The 14323-nt window shown below is 37.1% G+C and overlaps 1 protein-coding gene across 7 annotated transcripts in view; it reads right to left on the bottom strand.

The window, feature by feature from the left end:
- The window catches only part of TTC29 (tetratricopeptide repeat domain 29), a 382392-nt gene that overhangs the window by 255203 nt on the left and 112866 nt on the right, over nucleotides 1–14323 (bottom strand). The window lies entirely within an intron of this gene.

The raw sequence follows: 14323 nt of genomic DNA on the forward strand, positions 1-14323 counted from the left end.
AGTTCAGCTTTCACATGCCACAAACCATTTGACGGATTCATATTTACCATGAAAACTCCAAGATCCTTCCTGAGACACTGCCAAAAATGTATTGGACAGCAGGGATGCTGTTGTTACAATGTGCTTACAAAGACAGATAGTTCATTGATATTTAATTACAATGCTTTAAATCAAGGCTGGCTGGCTGGCTGGCTGTGAGAATATAAGCCAAATTCTAAACCATCACAAAACCAGCTGGCTGACAGCATTCAGAGTTCTTGTTTTGTTAGTTTTTTAACTAACCCGAGCAACGTGTCAGAGAATTCTCCAGTCACCCACTTAAACAGGCAACCTTCAGAAGAAGTTGTACAACACCAAGGCACAGACTTTCCAATCACTGCTTATTTAAACAAGAAACTCAGAAGAAACTGCACATTGCTTTTAACTAGTCAAGCTCTGAGAGAGCAGCACAGAAATAGAAAAAGGCAAAATCTAGTGTATTTGCATATATCACATGAAATTAGGCCGTGTTGCTGCACATAGTGCACACGTATGCATTGAATGTCAGCTGAGTTACATTCTCAAGGTGACACTGGTGCTTGTCTTGCCAAATTTGATACAACTGACAAGCGTTTTCATATAAGGGGGATATATCCCTCCCATCCCTTGTCAAGCTGAGTGAAGGCAAACCCTAGCATATTCCTTCCTCCAGTGCTGAGGAGTTTCGGAGTCATTACAAGTCATAAAGTCGCATGGTAGCAACGTGCCCTGCATGCCAGATGAGCTTAGCCAAGGCTGAGGAACTCCAGGCCAGCCCTTGCAGCTCCTGCTCAGACCCAGCCCTAAAGCGTGGCTAAGCTCTGGACTTCTTTGTTTTTTAATGTACCTCCGACATTTTCACACCAACTGTAAATACCACTTCGGTCAGTCTCACTGCTGCTTCCTTTCTCATTAGACAAGCATCTCTAACAGCTCTTTTTTAGCCAGGGTATTCCCAAACACAGTGATCATTGACAGTGATCAATGCTACCCTGGTGTCGGCTTTCCCTGCAGCTGTCTTCATAATGACATTGTCTTTCCTAGTGACAGTGGTAAACAACTTAAAAGGAAAAATATACTTCTTACACAACACCTTATCTAAGGTTTTAATGTTTCACAGCAGACGACTGACATTTATCATGAGTATGCTTACAGAGTGCCATGGAAGATATGAAAGCAAAATTACTATAAAATATTTTTGTAAAGGAAAAATAATCCAAACCACAATCCATTTTAGAAGAGGTCTGGAGAGACGCTATTTCTGCTCTTTGCTTCAATTATATAATCTTACCATGCTGAAACTTTTGGCTTGAAGCTAAGTTCATGTTATGTGCTGATGGTAAGCATGATTGAGAATTCCAGCTAGATAGCATCATGCTGTTTTCTGTGCCCAGCGAGGTGTTACTTAATTGGATTATGTCGTAAAGGGCAGATTCTAAAATAATGGAGCAAATTCATTTCCCTTAATAATTGATTTGTCTTTAAATAGCTATTTGATTAACAACTTCGTTTGGTTTTAGGTTTAAGGCAGCATAAGTCTACACAATAATAGTAATATTAAATGAAGGTCATTTGAGAAAAGAAGTGGTTTTGTTTTGTTTTGTTGTGTTTTTTTTTTGTGAGTCGTTAAATTGCAATTAAGGTAATCTATATCCATTTCCCAATGTCAAGAGAGTTTCTGGGAGGTACAGGACATGTCCTTCTCTGACATTTCCCATTCACAAACTGAAGGTTACATTATTTCCTTTCTCTTTCTCTTTGTCTGTGTTAATTATAGTAGATTGTTGAGACTGTTAGACAGACCTGCATTTTACTATGACTTCAGATAGGACAAATTAGTGTACTAATCATGAGCAGAAACTGTTATAATAATCAAGATAATCTTTTAAAAGTACCCCTAATAGAACATTAAGCCAAACAGAGTATCAAACCATGGACCTAAGAGGGATTGTAAATATTGTAGTGTCTCCATTCTACATGGAAAAGAGGAGAATTAACATTACCACATCTCATATTCTACCTATTTTACTATTAATAGTGTAAAATAGCTAAGGCTCAGGTATCTGAAAGCAGATACAGATTTTTTTTATATATCCATATAGTGGTGTATGACAGAAACCTGTACTGATAGACTACCCTGATTCCAGAGTTTTCATCTGGAAAATCAGTATTTTACAAGATGCAACAGAAAAAGAAACAGAAAAGATACACAAGATATCTCAGTCTTCCTATCTCAGTTTGAGTAATAAAACCTAAAAACACATAAGCAACATAAACCCTACCTATAATGAAATATAAGGCACTTGTTTTGGGCATAGTATGTACTTGGACTCTTTTCTGATTGATATAGTTCTAGAAATATTTTCTTCTGCTAATACAGGGAAGATTTGCACTGCCTGGAAAAACAGTAGGGTTATACTCAGAAGCAGAGGTATCAATTGAACTTTACATTTCACATGTTACCACATAGACAAAGCAAAGAAAGGGTAAGAAAGGTTAATTGTTCTATGTAGTTATCTAATTCTTTTCAAATGAAGGTTTATATATATATACATATGTATATATATACACACACTCTGGAAAATAATCTCAATAAACTCGAATTAGTAGAATCATATTAAACTTCTCTGCACGTGTGCTTATCCTAAATCAAAGCACACTTAGTTCAAGAGTAAGTTGATGAATTTAACTGTTGATAAATCTGTAGTTGAATGTGCCTGTATACCTCAGATGGTTTTAGTTATTATGCTATTTGTTGATGTGTAAGATGTTAAATTGTTCTGTTAACCAGAAAAGAAAAAAAATGATATTCTATTGTGTATTTGCAAATGTCAACTTTTAAAATAATGCACTCATATTTCTGAAGTTCAGCTTGTTTTTCACTCCAGTTTGAGGATGATGAAACAATACTAGTTCAAGATTTATAACATCAGCTGCGTGAGTTACAAAAGCACAAAAGTGTCATTTGGAGTACACAAAGACTATTACTTTGCCTCGGTCTAACTCCAAAACAGCTGAGCATATTTTGCTTAAATTTTCTGAAAATTGGGCATTGTAGCTGAGACCGTGCAAAGAAAGTGTCGGGTAAAAATTTATTTAGCAACTTATGAGCAAATATATCACTCAGAATGAGTAAGTTAGAAAGACTTCACTGTTCATGACAAGGTGATAACACAAATGGATTGTAATGGAAATTTCAAAGGCAAAAATCACATAATATTATATGGAAATATGATTTCCTACACCATGACTCTATCATCTGGAAGGAGTTACAATGCACCAGCTTCTCCTGTTTCTCCTTTTTTCACCAGAACAATATCAAATCTTTTTGACATGCATAAATTCTTAACGAAGGGTAAGTGCCATGACCAAGGGTCAATACAACTGGGTAATTTCTTATACCTCATGTAAATTCTCTGGGCCAATAACAGTGTTGAAATATATTGACCTAAAATACATTTGGACGTTGAAATCCTTGCTGACTGATTACAGTGCAATCTACACATTTCTTTCAGGAAAAGGCAACAGTGTCCCCAGGGCAGTGTGCAAAGATAGAGATGGCACAATGTATACAATCTCCCTGAATGCAGGATCCTCACAATCTTGACTATACATAGAATTACTAAATCTTTGGTTCTTTGAAACAATTTGCTAATGCGAACTAATATTGACTTCTGCAACTATGCACAGGTCCACTAGAGCCACCAAACTCCCTAACTCTGTCTTCAAGAGGGCTATACCACAGGATGAGATCCTACTACGAAAACAGTTCACATATGGAGGGGTGATACTCATACCTTCACTAACTCCATCTTAAAGTAGATGGAAAAGTTGACTGTACTGGACTGTAAAGTTAGCACACCTCATGAGAGAATAGATCCGTGTTATAAGACATACCGTCCAAATTCTTACATCAGGATAAATGAAGCATTTATTGCATTCTTTCATTTGACAGTGCATAATTTAACAAAGTATAATTTAATGTACGTCATGAGACTTGATATTCATGAAGATTCACAACCTTCTAGGACTGGATTGGATATCCAATCCTAGAAATACCTTCTGGTTTATTCCATACAACACCTATATTCCTGCACTGAATTCTACTTGCTCCTACATCAAGATGCACACTTTGTTTTACGAGCAAGATTATTTGACATAAGTATTGAATCAATTTCCAGTCAATACCTGAAAGCATATAACCAGAGAAAGAACCACGACAGCCAAAGAAGAATGTGAGTGGGTGGGTGGTAGAAAAGGAGCCACCCAGGCTAGTGTGGGTGGATGGACCAGGAGGTAGAGTGTAAATAAGAGAAGGGAATAAAAAGTACAGAGTATCCAGGTTCATGGCTGATGTGAAAAGGAGCAGGCCTAAAATAAAACAAAGATAATCACCAGCCATCCCTTATGGTCATGGGGACTGTTCTCCTGTTAATACTGGGAAAAAGTATCTGTGCAAAATCCAACAAGAATATACAAGTCAGCTCCGGCTTATGCATCTTTCCAGCTTTGTTAATGGTAACAGTGTAAACGTGGCAATTGGACATGGATGTTTTTGTTGCATTAAATGTTTGGTTTTTTGAAATACTTTCATACTAGAGAATAGCAAATGTCACACAGTAAACTCATTCATTCAGTGAATACAGATTTTTGTCCTGTAAGTGGCTTAAACTACTATTGACTTTCTTTGTTCTATAACAATTATTTTCATGATGATGTCTACCAACTCTTGATTTATAATTTATCAACAGTTAAATAAGAGGCTTTCAAATCTGTGTTGTATTGCCCAGATTGGATGCAAACCACAGGGTAGTGTTACGATTTACATATTAAACGACTCTTAGAGTCAGATTTCTTATTGAAATACTTGTTACAGATGAATTCCAAATTAATTTTCCACAATTATTCAATGAGCTGAAATTTTATTTGTTCCAGGAATGTTCCTGCCAGTAAGTGCCTAGATGATTTCAGAAAACCAAGTGAAAAGAAAAGGGAGTGCAGACATAGCTAACCAGGGTTTGGTTCTTTACTTCAGAGAGTCTTTCAGAAAGACTTTTTGCCTATAATCGGAGCTGCCAACTCTCATGTTTCTATCAAGATTTACAAAATTCCTCCCACAAACACCACAGCTCTTGAAATCAAATATATATCCAGGAACATTCACTTTCATTTAAAATAGAAGTTTCTAATAATTAACTTCAGCAAACTGAAGTTCAAAACTAGAAGGTAAACAAAAATAAAAGATGTCTTATCTTTAAACACCTCATGAAGCTGAGCCAAACTAATAATTTTACTGAGGAGGGGTAAAGGTCTTACACTTCTGCAAGATCATGGTGGTCACAACTGTGATTCGGCTAGCTGTATGTTAATATTCAGGTACACCAAAAGTATGTAAGCACAGCTTAAAAACAGCTGCAGCTGCAGCATGAGCAGGAATCACTTAAAAACTCTACAAATTATTTATATTTAACTGACATCCTAAAAATTGTGGAATTTCAAAAGTTATGGGTGGTAAATGAGAAAGCCACAAGAATGAAAAAGAAGCAAATAAGATGTACAAAGTGAACAAACTGCATGGATTTATCAGAATAAAAAGACCATTTACCAAAACTTAGATGTGCAGGTTAGCACAGATCACAGTCATCCTCAGCAATTGGCATAAATAACAAAAACATCCAGATCTTCTGTCTTGGCCATAAAACAGACACTCTTTACCTAAAAAGTAATTAATATAAGAAACACAAATGCATTTTTCCTTTATATAAGCCACGCCTGCTTTTATTTTGAATTATTTCCTGAACAGTGCCTTCCCTGTTCCATTTTTTGGGTTCTGAAGTTAAGTACATAATTTGTGTCTGACTTGTCCCAGTTCTACTTCTGTTTAACAGAGGGCTAATCAACAGCAGGATCAGTTTGCTATGCTATTTGGATTGGGTTCCTATCTTAGACCGCAAACTCAGAATCACAGATACTGTGTAAAGATCTTGCACAACTTTTGCTCTTTCTTTTGGAATTAAAATATTCCCACTCTTGCCAAGTACAACTCCAGATTGCTGTATGCCTGCTCTCCCATGAGTCCACATCAGTGTGCGAGCTTCAGGACATGAATGAACATTACCTACTGACATGTACAAGTTTGGAGACCTTCATAGTATGAAATTTCTTTCTGCACACTTTGGCCTAGATTCCAGCTCTCTGTTAGAAAGGTGCAGGTTGTCTCATGGGTTTTAAATTCTTCAGTGGGAAAAAGTTACCATTCCCTGCCAATTTCAGTTTAGCTGCTGCCTGTAAGGAGAAGGCTGTTCTAGAAAGAGGTACTCAGAAGTGACACAAGCCCATTAGCTAAGAAAAAAATAGGCCTGTGGTGTTTTATTTGCTTCATAGACAAATACTGCATGTGTAATCAGATTTAAACTTCTGGACTGCCCCTCAGAGTGGCAAAAATATTGATCTAATCTCAGTGGGAATGCTTCTTACTTTTCCCACAAATAAATGGAATTAGTGAAATGTTTTTAACAGGCACCAAAGATGAAACTAATAGGACAATAATTCTAGGGTAGAAAACTGTACCAGGACTTTAGGCTTTGAAAAAGTGTTAATCTCTACCAATCGAACATTTTGCCCCTCAAAATCAGGAAAAAACAAAATTATGTATTTAAATATGGCACTTTTAAACAATAAAAAATAGAGAAATGCTTACGATTGTTATCTGAATCTTATATTAAGTTCAAAAATACTATCTGATCCAACGTTTTCCAAAATTAAATCAAGGCTAGGGTTGGTTTCAAGTTAATCTACCACTTGTGAAGCTAAATAAAAAGCTAAGTACTTAAACAAACACTAAAGGAAGAACAGAATTGCACTGTTGGGAAAACAAAAAAGGCCTGATGTTATAGCACAAGGTCTTTAAACAAAGAAGACCAGCCTGAATGTAAGCATCCATATCCTTATTGAACAGGTAACTATCAATATAAATACAACTGAATCTCAAACAAATAGAATAATTCAAGACTTGTTTCACAGAAGTGTGTTTTTTATTATTAATTCCAGATTCTTATTATTCAGAAACACATGGGCTTACATCAGAGCACATACTGGCCAGAGCTATATATTCTCAGCTGGTTCTGCCGGAGATTGAACAAATTACTTTCCCCATGTAGACTTTTTTTTTTTTTTTTAATTTATTTATTCCAGTTTACCTACTTAAACTGTGAGCTCTTCTCTGCAATGACCCCCACTCCTCCACTAGGTTTGTAAAGCGGAAGCACAACAGGGTCTGAACCTCATTTGATATCCTATCTTACTACACTAAATATGTTTTAAAAGCACTTCAAACAACTCATCTTAGAGAAATTCCAAAAGTCAGAAAAGATAAAGATGAATATTTATGATAAATACATAAAACTCCTTAGGAGACCTGGTAGACACACTATGCTTGTTCATATCAAAGGGCCCAGAGCAAGCTGCTTTGATTCACAATTTCAGATTGTTAGTCCTTACAGTGGTACTGCTTTGTTTAATAATTTCAAAAGCTATTAATTAGCCCAGCTTTGTACTGGAAAGTCAGAACTCTTCTGGCAGAAGTATGTGCATGAGCACAGAAGAAAAACACTGGACCATTTCAGGAGGTTGGATGAGAATTACTGCAGTATAGAAAGCCTTCTAAAAACAAAACAAAACAAAAAGAAGCTTAAACTTAACCACAATGAAGAGATCATAGCAGTTTTGTAGACAATACTTCAAAATGTGATATAAAATATGTTGTTTTTTTAAACATTTCAGGCACTGTAAAAATGCATACCCAGTGTTTTGTTGCTATGACCTTCTCAGCCATCTATCAACACACATATCCGCAAAGACAGAAAATGGCACACTGAAGGGATGAGTTATAATTTCCAGCTTTCAACCAAGGGTGAAACCCCTTATGGTTCTATTGTTTGCATGGACATAATTAACATGAAATCATATCCTAAGACAAGTCATTACATGTGTATGTTATTCATCAGCTGCTAACATGACTATTTTAGGTGCTGGACTACATGGCAGTACTGGGTGAAGTTGTTTTAAGGTGTTATTATGTTAAACTGTTAAGATGCAATTGTTTTTGGTTTAGTCTGTGAAATATAAAAAGTATAATTTGGTTAAAGCTGCAGTGAACAAGTGAGACATGAAAAAAAAAATTACAAAAAGCCTTAAATAGCTATAAAGCTACTTTTTAAGTTCTAATTAAATCTCTAACGATGGTAACTATTATATTTTACATTGGTAGGGATTACTCAAAAAGAGCTTCACAAGAAATCCTAAAAAGTTTATTTAAAATTACCACTGTTATGGTGTCTTCTGCAGTATCACCAGTAGGAATACACAACAAGAACTTAGCAGTTCACTCTTCTACCACAGATTTATAAAATCGCTGTTTTTCTCTTCTATGGCTCTGCTTTGACCCCCCAACAGTTCAAAGAAAGATTCAGACATCATAGATAAAATTTTTGGTTCTCTTTAAACACCCTCCTCAAAAATGAACTCGGACCACCTTCTTAGAAGAATTAATGGAAAGAACCAAATATGTTTAGAGATCTGTCCTTTACTTTCTTCAGAATCTCAGTCTTATTGAAAGTCCATAAGACCTAGGTACTTCTGACATTTTTCTCCAGAAAAATCTGTTTGTTTGGCTGAGATGCTCAATGATATGTTGCTAAAGAAATACAGATTTCAGAGCATTAGATATAAGCTACTTTGGTCTTCAAACTTGTTCTGTGTATACTAGCAATCTTTTATATCTTTTTTAGCTAAATCTGTTAATAGTTAAAACACAATTGGTGAAGACACTGATAAATGCATACAGGCATAAAGACATATACTGGGAGAAGCTTATACTTTTTAGCCATCAGGAGTAAAATATGAGGGAACAGAGTCTTTCCTCATTCCTTCCCTTGATAAATCTTCACCAGCAAAATGCCTCAAGATTTCAGATAGAAGTTCTTCACCCTAACTTTTTTTTTTTTTTGACAAAGCTTATCTGAACTGGGATATTATTTACAGGCTATGAGCAAATAAACACATTTTTGTAATATACAGAGTTATACCAAACCTCATTTAATTTGCATAATACTAAGCTCTTTTTTTTTTTTCCAAATCCTTGCATTCAGAGGAGGTGCTTAAAACTAGGAAAAGAAATATCTGTATACAAGGGTATAAGGGTATCAGAAACAGGAACAAAATTCACTTTTGTCAACATTAGTCATTCGAAAGGAGCAACAAAGAGCTTGGAAAGAATATGAAAGTAACCTTCTGACATGATAAAAAGGTAGCCAGGTTCTGGCAGAAGGGCACACTGCTCTGTGCAGCAAGATAGTGCTTTTTTCTTTCCTCATCACAGTTTTGCAATCACAAGCCTCTTTAGGCCTGCAGTAAAATGCTTCTTGGAGCTTGTTTCTCACTGAATTACATACAAGTGTTTTCATAAGCTAAATTTGCTTTGTTCTCAGTTCAGTTCTAAAGTTACTGGTCCTGCTGCCAATAAAACAAAATGTAATGAAGGCTCTCTGGAGGCTTTGGAGAGCTGGAGGCGCAAGAGAGAGAAGTAGGAATCACGGTTGCTGTTTTACAGAAAGAGCAGCAGTACAGAGAATGAAATGACTTCTCAAAGACCACTTAGCTAGTGGTAAAAGTAGAAATAGAATGAAGTGGATACCCATGCAGAATGAATGTAGGTCAAGAGTAAAATAGAGACAAGAGTGATCTCTCTCTCTCTCTTTTTTTATTATTATTATTTTTTATTTTCTTGTATAAAATAACATCCACTACTAAGATCTTTAAATATTATAGGGACATTTGGGGAAATCTGAAGCATAAGTTCAATTGCCCCAAGCACTTGAGAAAATCATCACTCTTATGGTAGCTCTGTCAGTTCAGCTCTCTCCTAACCTACTGCATTCTTACCATGATGCTGAATTGGCTATTGTAGTAGTCTAAACAAAACATTCTTCCAGCCGCCTTGCTTGGCTTACAGCCCTATCGTTTATTATGCTATAGCTAGCAGTGTTAGGAAGGTAAACAGATCAACTTAATTCTGTCTTGTTTAAATTGGCCCTTGAAATGGGCAACACTTAAAAATTCAGCAGTTAGTACTTACTGAAATATTTTATTCTATGGTTTGACCCTTATCTCTACTAAATTCTTGATGTACACAGAAAGCTGCAAATATGTAAGAAAGAAGATGATTTCTAAAAGCCAAGAAGATTCTTGTGGAATGATAGCAGTAAGTTTGGCAGACACCTCAGTGCCTGGTAGGCCTGACATCCCAGACAGACTTCTTGAATGGGCCCTTAAAATTACCTGTCAGCTGACTCCCAGAGGGCCTTCCCAAGAAGGAAGGCTCAGCCACTCAGCACATGGCATTCCCAGTTCCCAGGCACTTTGTCCCACATGTGCTGGAAGTGCCACATGTTTAGAATCAACAGCTCAATTTTTGGTATGATGAAGACTCATCTGTTTGCAAGCTGGAGCTAGGAAATACTGTCTTGTCTTCTCCATGCCATGCCCAAAGGGGTGTGTTAGTTCACCACAGCAAAGACTTGTCTAGCCTGGAGATGTCTGGGCCAAGACGGAAATTCAGAAAACAAGTGGGAAATGTCGAGGTAGAAGAGAGTGGGAGGACGGGTTTGTGAATGTCAGCGTCTTGCAGGGATTGTGGTTGCATTTGGCTGACTTCAGCTCTCAGGAGAAGAGGGGTCGGGGACACTGGTGGTGAAGGCTGGATTCCAGGAGGAGGATTACAATTTACCTCCCAACTAGACTGGACAGAAGCCAATGCAGTGCTGCATCAGACGTTTTCATGTTGAGGAGACCATGGGAGAATAATCCTGAATTTTGTGTTTTTTAAACTTGAATTGCAGCCACAGAGATTTTCTGTGTTTCAGTTCACATTGTTTCCCAGAGTCAATACATAATCATAGAATAATATAGGTTGGAATGGAACTCTAGATGTTGACTGGTAAAACTCACATGAAGTCCCACATGAAGTTCTTACAAGAGATTTTTTTTCCAGCTTGCTCCTTCTTTTGATAGCCCCCTTGCAGCCCCAATGCAACTGCAGCTCTAGTTTCTGTCTACCAACCCCAGCCTTAAACCTAGGCACTGACAGAGCCATATAAGATCCTCATAGCCCTCCCCCACATGAAGAATTTCTGAAGGGTGAAGTCAACTTTTAGACTTCTGGTTTCTTTGGCAGCCTCTTTACATCTCCACTTCATCTACAGTCTTCATCTACATCTTCATCTCTATACTTGGTCTCTTGCTCAACCCTAACCCTAAGCCCATACCAGAGCAGAGCACAAGCTCTAAGGAGATTACTATACCCTTACTAGTCCCTTAAATATCAGTTTTTGCGTAAGTATTGTCTTCATAGTCCTGAAGAATGCTTTTTGTTATCTTTTCAATAAGTGATGCTTTTGTCAGAGCTAAGCTTTTTTTTTTTTCTTTTTCTTTTTTCCTTTTTCTGAGCAAGGACCTCAAGATACTTAGTCACTAAACTATATATTTTTTCATCTGTTCTTATTCTTTCTAAGTCTTGCTAGAAATGGATCTCTAGACAAGAGTTTGATGATAATCATTGGTCAAAGCTTTCACTCCTTAAACAGTCATGAAATATAATAGAACAGATGATCTTTTGGTGTAAAATCAGCTCAGCTCAAGTGAAGTCAATGAAGTTATTAACAAATGCTAGTTAGGGAACTGACATATTGTCAAAATGTTAAGCAGCATTTCATGAAATATAGATAATAATCTGTTACAAAGTTACTTTGTTATTCATTTCATTAAACCAGTTGCTCTAAACTAAAGTCTACTTTTGATACTAATGAGCCCAAACTAAGAAATAAAGCTTAATTTCCAAGAAGGCAGGGATGCCCAACCATTGGCTTGGTCCCATCTGCATTATTAGGATGCAATTCCACAGAAGCTTAAAATATTTTACTTCCAGTAAAATATTATATTTTATATAATATTCCACCTCCCAATCTTCCCTGACCCCAGCCACAGCTTCCCCACTTCCATCCATGTGCTAGTATTGCCATTCAGTCAATGGCAGAGGGGGCCGACAGAGAATTGACTAGCGAGGAAAATCTTTTTTAGCTTGGTGATGAATTGAGCTTAAAAAAAAAAAAAAATTAAAATAAGTAATGGTTTAAAGAGCACTGCATTCTTTTAAAAGAAAACTTATCTGGTGTTTTTTCATTCAACAAGAATGAAGTATTTTCCCTTTCAAGCTGAAAACAGTCTCTGAAAACATCCAAGCCCATTCTGGTTGAAATGAAAAAGGTAAAATAAATAAAACAAACTAGCCTAAGGTAGTTATTCAATATGGAAAATTTTAGCCCAAAGTATTTTCAAGTTCAGCAAATTTATAAACAATTTAATTCAGCTTAATTTAACAAGAAATATCAGGCAACCTGGACAGTCTGCAGCACAGTAAGTACTGTCATTCAGGTTTTCAATTTTGCCCTAAATATTACTGTCATTTTTGAGAACCATCATTTGGATTTCTTGATTTTATGCTATATGGACAATAGTTCAGCCACATCTGAAATGATATATACATATATATTTACTTTATTTACAGTTGTGCAAAGACAACAAACTCAAATCCATCTCACTATTGCCAATACTTTGTTAAATCAGTAATTAAACAGAAGGGGCATCGTTACCTCCTCCAGTGAAAGAGTGCTAATTAGTGGAAATTGTTTTGAGCTTTCTCTACTCTACAGCAGTATGTTGTATTTATACTCAATAAAGTTCACAGGAGGACAATAAGTGTTCTGCAAGGAAAGGGGTAAAGATTACTGTACACTGATGAAATTTAAAAACCCATTGGATCCATTCTTCCAAATTGCTCCGTGTTTCCTTTTGACAAGTGTTGGTGTTAGTTATATACTACCTACTTCAAAGGGAGAAACAAAGGTGCTTATTTTCTGTAATTATGTTCATCCAAAAATATCAAGGACATCTCTGTGACTCGTAATGGGCGTACTTGCACTTCACTCAGTGGACCCATGATTCATAAAGTTAGCCTTAGGTTGAAGGCAGACTTTGTGGATGGTTTGGAGATTGCACCTGAGCAGGTGCCCAGACTGAACATAGCCCTGGTATGAACCCATAGGCTGTGCAGCTAGGTCAGCATCACACTATGTGACCTCATGTCCTTCCCCAGAGCAGGTTACAGCACCAGCCTACAACCAGCTCCCAGCTGGTGAACCATGGTATGCCTTCTCTCTAGGCATGCTGGCATGTACCTCAAACAATCAGGCCTGATATTCTGTGCCCAGCACATGGGCTCCCATGCAAGGAAAAAGGCATAACCTCATGATGGGAATGGGCGATTTGTTTATTTTTGTTGCCAGTAAGGTGGAAAGCTATAATGCAGACAGTCTTACTCTTGCTTAGATTTTTGTGTTTGTTTCTCTTCTTGTTTAAGGTTTTCCCTAAAAGGCTGCTCTAATGCTACTCTGATTCTTAGGTAGTTTCAGGATAACAGGTTTCAGGCTCATGGGTTGCATTTTTGACACCTGAGGTGTCTACAACGAGCAGAGAGGAACTTAATTCAAAAAATAAAAAGTGATATAGAAGAACCAGAGTCACCAGCCTGCCTTCAACCCAGGTCTTTAACAGATGTCTTTGGTCCTGAAAACCTCTGGGATCAGACCACTGAGTACCATGCAAAGACAAACTGAGACCGAACTTTGTTCATTAAGAGTGCACGGAAAGCTGGTGCAGAGAACAAAGAAGTAGTTGTGCCTATGCAGAGTCAGTAGCCTATGCTGATGGGCTACAGCACCTTACAGAGTCCTATAAGTTTATCATCAGAGTTTATTAACTCACATTAAGGATTCCATACCCAGATACATCTCACTGTTACATTCTGCTTAAATGGTAATGAATACACGTGAAGCTGATTCTAGGCCAAGACAAGCTACAGTGTGAAGCAATGCTCAAAGCAGCTGGAGGGATTAGAAACTGTTAGCCATGGATACTGCTCTGTGAGAGTTCAAACCGAGGTCTTAATCAGTCTTAATCTACTATGTTCTGGATAAACTGGCTGCAAGAGTACGACAATGCTCTAAGGGCTTTATGAGCTAACTGAATGAGACATGGAGAGGAACTCTGGGGCAGAAAGAAGCCAGTGACAGATTTCAGAGTGGAAGCAAGCTCTCTTCACTCCCACTTTTAAGTCTTTTAAGTGTACTACCTGGGCTGTGAGCACAGCTGCTCTCTATGCATTTAGGACATAACAATACTGAGGGGACAA

The sequence above is a fragment of the Anser cygnoides genome, chromosome 4, assembly GCF_040182565.1.
Source record: "Anser cygnoides isolate HZ-2024a breed goose chromosome 4, Taihu_goose_T2T_genome, whole genome shotgun sequence".
Classification (NCBI taxonomy): domain Eukaryota; kingdom Metazoa; phylum Chordata; class Aves; order Anseriformes; family Anatidae; genus Anser; species Anser cygnoides.